The following is a 5,000-nucleotide window of genomic DNA, read 5'->3' as shown; positions in this document are numbered from 1 at the left end:
CTAAAGGTATATTTAAATAAAGAAGAAATAAATAAATAACTGTGTCAGTCGCATTGAGAGACCTGGCAGAGATGGAGAGCAGTAAACAGTTACTACATTACACATCAAGACAAAATACAAGTTCAAAACACATCCTAAAGTGGCTACGAGGAACTTTAAGTTTGTGTTTAGTCTTGCACCCACTTTGGACAAAAGCGGTAGTTTTTTTACCACGCCAGCTGTTGTTCCTGGGTGAGCGTACACCCATGAAAAAGGTATTGAGAAAAACTATATAAAAATAGCATTCTTTGCACTGATGGTCTCGTTTGCTGTTACATGTCATTGATGATCATCAGAGGAAAAATGAGACCATTTCAGAAATATTTAAAAGTTCCTTGAACATTAAAAATATTGATTCAAACCTTCGCAATGTCCTATAGCGTCTAACTTCACATTTTTAACAATGGCTTTAAATTCATTGGGATTCATAGGTGAGCTCTTCTGGTTAAAAAGAGGGGGAAAACACACAAGGCCTAGACACGGGACATGTCAATATCCCGTCCTCCAGGAATTTAGTTTCAGTCATTGGCATGTTCACCATCTCCTTTATCCCATTTTATCCCTAAAATGTAATCCGGATCCTATGCTGAAATAATCCCAAAAAGCATTCTTAATCCTGTTTATTTATGACCACCATTAAAGCACCATGATACAAGAGAGTGTTCGGCAGATTAAAAACTATATAAAACTCTGGTTCATCTCAGATTAAAGATGAGATGTCAGTATCAGAATAAAGATAGTATTAGATCATAGTATAGGATATTGAGGCCAAAGATGCGCCGATCGTAAATGATGTACAATGAGTGTTCACTTATTATACTATACTAATTGTGTGTTTTTTCATCTTATTTTCCTTTTTATGTCATTCTCTCCCATTTTATGTTCATTCTGTTTCTATTAATGACTATTCTTTGTGATTTCTAGAGCACTTGTATGTACACGATAGATAGATAGATAGATAGATAGATAGATAGATAGATAGATAGATAGATAGATAGATAGATAGATAGATAGATAGATAGATAGATAGATAGATAGATAGATAGATGGATAGATGGATAGATGGATAGATGGATAGATAGATAGATAGATAGATAGATAGATAGATAGATAGATAGATAGATAGATAGATAGATAGATTTCATTTCATTTCATTTAACTTTTATTTATCCTCGAGAGACCAATTGAGGGGTGACCCTCATTTACAATGACGTCGAGTTCAAACAAATTCAAAGGAAAAACAACAATACATTAACAATATTCAACGCAAATACATCAAATACACAACAACAGGTGAAGAGAAAAACAATTGAAACATTTACACAGTGGTGAAATTAAGTGGTAGCAATTAAAATTAAATGGGTGAGAGTACAATATAGCCTAATTAAAACAGTTACAGGTAGAGTTTGGCAGATTTAAAATAGTTTGTTTAAATTGGTTAAAGGATATGAAGTTATTTAGTTTAATTTGTTGCTGTAAGTTGTTCCAGGAGTCAGGGGCACTGAAGCTAAAAGCTGTCTTTCCTAGCTCAGACCGGGCTTGTGGGACATAAAGCATAAGCATGTCAGTGGAGCGGGTCTGATAAAGCCCATCTGAGATTAGATAGATAGATAGATAGATAGATAGATAGATAGATAGATAGATAGATAGATAGATAGATAGATAGATAGATAGATAGATAGATAGATAGATAGATGGATAGATGGATAGATGGATAGATAGATAGATGGATAGCACTACCAGAAAATGTACAAGAGCTCTCTCCCTAGCCTTCGCTTTAAGTTTACTATGAAGGGATGTCTGCTTTAAATCCAACAACTCAGCTCAAAAACGCAGAGAAGACTCAATGACCGGCATTGTCAATACACAAAGCATACAGACACATACAATATAGAACATGACTGAGTCATTATTCATGGAAACACTCATTTAAGAATTCAGTCAGATCTTCACTGAATTATATATCACTGCAGAACACAACTTAAACAGCCATGCACGCATATTATGTCTGCAGGCCCCTTGCGTCCCCTCCCCTGTATATCTGTTGGCCTCATGCCAAATATACAGGTGTAACTCATATGAGAATATCGTGGAAAAGTAAAAATAAAAAAAATCCTAAATTGGGAGAATTTAACATTTTCGAGGGTATATTCTCCTAACTGAATAAACTAACTTGAAACATGTGTTCTCTGGAACACTGTTCAGCACGGCCCACAGTTTGGTTTACACACACATTCTAGTCCTACGTTTGGTTCCAGGAGCCTCCAAATAATAGTTTGGATTTATGATGATAGAATTATCCAATAGTAAGAATTACATGTAGAGTAAATATGTTTTGCACACTAACTGCAGGCTCTGCAAATATAAACAAATCCCCCTCCTCTGAAACTGCATAGTGCATTTTCAAAGGTGTGCTATACAAATATTGTTTCAATATTCATTGTCATATAGTATATGTGCTATCACATCACATTGTTTAAAATCATCAGTTTATATTTATATAATTAATCTGACCGTTTTCCATGTTCCATTTGAATTATAAAACATCTACCATAGTGAAATACAAAAAATATGAATAAACTGTGTATTTGAAAAATGCAACAAGTAGCTAGAGAGACCAAACTGCTATAAAGGCATCCCCACATTAACACAGGTCATTGATCTGATTGGTTAAAACAAACTGAGCAAAACATCGGCATGACGACACATTAGTTCTAAATGCATTAATCTGGCTCTGTCCCAGATAAGTCAACTGCACTTATCTCTCATAACCCGCGGACTATATTATTATTATTATTATTATTATTTGGATACGTTGATGATGTCACTGAGTCAATACCCTAAATCCTATAAAAACAATACATTAGCCCCAAAACATATCTAATCTGTCCACTGATATAATCCAAAAATCACATGTATGTACTGTATATATACTGTATATACAGCTCCGGAAAAAAATTAAGAGACCACTCAGACTGTTCAGTGTCTCTCGTTTTACTATTTATAGGCATATGTTTGAGTAAAATGAACATTTTTGTTTTACAATATAAACTACTGACAACATTTCTACCAAATTCCGATAATTGTTTTGTCATTAAAGAGCATTTTCAATAAGTTATGTAGAGATGAAGATTTAAGAAAAATCCAGACTGGTCTCTTAATTTTTTCCAGAGCTGTATCTATATATATTCTGCAATGTACTTTAGGTATAGCTCTTAATCCTGCCTGTTGAGTAACGCTAAGGGAATATCATATAACGGTGCAGCAGGTACACACACACACACACACACACACACACACACACACACACACACACACACACACACACACACACACACACACACACACACACACACACACACACACACACACACACACACACACAATCAGCCACGAGTCACACATCACATCTGCTTACCCAGCATGCATTCTGCTTTAGACTCCGCAGCTGCTCTCAAAAACAGTTATTTTCAGTTATTTCAAATTATCGCCCAGTTTTCCCTCAACACATGTAGTCAGTTTTTTTTCGTAGCCTGATTGGTGTTTCAACACCTTGTGTGCTCCAAATAAAGTCAGCATTAAAAAACTTGTGGCTTTTTGAAATAAATATTGATTACAACACTTTAAAGGTGCAGTGTGTAATATGACATCATCAAGAAAGTTCTAGAAAGTTCTAGAATGCAACACTCCCTGGGTAACCCCAACCCTTTCGAATAATAACAGAAGCTACAGTGGCCTTCAAGGACAAGAACAATTCTAAATTTTAAACAATGCACCTGATGACATTCCAACTATGACACTTTCAAGATGGCGGCACTAGGCCTTGGTCCAAAATATGCAGAAATATGGACATATATGAGACCCTTTCTAAGGGGAAAAAAAATAATTCAAAAAATGTTTTACAGCTATTATGCACTAAATTAAATGTACTTATATTATAATTACTTTCTACAAAATCTGCTAGGAAATAAAACCCAAAAATTCTACACACTGCAGGTTTAATCTTTTTGAATTTATTTGTTAAGAAATAAAAAAGAAATAAATTAATGAAAACCACTTTTATATCAACATTTTATGATGGTAAAAAATGTCTTTCGATTGACACCAGCTATTCGAAAAACCTGAAATCTGAGGGAATAAACCAACTATCAAAATCGATTGTTTTTCCCGTGCCTATATGGATTTTTTAATATAAATAGAACAGTATATGTTTTTCTCTATCCTCACACACTAGGCCTTTTTGCCACACACACACACACACACACACACACACACACACACACACACACACACACACACACACACACACACACACCACTGTAAATCCCAGACCTGCTTTGAGGTGTTGTTATCATAATATCATAATATATAAGATCGCTTAATCCTTTGTCCATGTTATTTGACTTGACTGCGCTGCACCTCACCCTCGCACCATGTAATCCCTGCCAGCCAGTGAATGTGTGTGTGTGTGTGTGTGTGTGTGTGTCTGTGTGTGTGTGTGTGTGTGTGTGTGTGTGTGTGTGTGTGTGTGTGTGTAATTGTTGTTGACATGGCACTAACAGGGCTTAAAACTGTATCTGTTTGCGTTTCCTCAAATACCAAATAAGTGCAAACCAATTAACAGATTAACCGTGAACACAATCAAACAAATGCTCAGAGAGAAAAAAACAACAGGAAGACAGTTTTGTCTGTTTTGGAAATGTGCAGTATGTGTGTGTGTGTTTGTGTGCATGCATGTGTTTGTGTATGTGTGTGTGTGTGTGTGTGTGTGTGTGTGTGTGTGTGTGTGTGTGTGTGTGTGTGTGCGTGCCTGTACCTGCATGTGTGTGTGTGTGTGTCAGTCATTTAGCAGACACTTTTATCCAAAGCAACTTACAACTGGAGCACACATTCATACACCGATAGCAGCAGCAGTTACTACACAGGGTGCAAGCTAACTATCGGGAGCAATTTAGGGTTCA

At 35.8% G+C, this 5,000-nt stretch overlaps 1 protein-coding gene across 1 annotated transcript in view; it reads right to left on the bottom strand.

Annotated features, from left to right (window-relative positions):
• The window catches only part of lcor (ligand dependent nuclear receptor corepressor), a gene marked incomplete at both ends in the record, with an annotated part of 97,537 nt that overhangs the window by 12,598 nt on the left and 79,939 nt on the right, over positions 1-5,000 (bottom strand). The gene's annotated exons all lie outside the window — the stretch shown is intronic.

The sequence above is a fragment of the Ammodytes marinus genome (assembly GCF_949987685.1).
Source record: "Ammodytes marinus genome assembly, chromosome: 6".
In the NCBI taxonomy this organism is placed as follows: domain Eukaryota; kingdom Metazoa; phylum Chordata; class Actinopteri; order Uranoscopiformes; family Ammodytidae; genus Ammodytes; species Ammodytes marinus.
The sequence above is the reverse complement of the archived record's forward strand: the minus strand, read 5'-3'. Positions and strand labels throughout refer to the sequence as shown.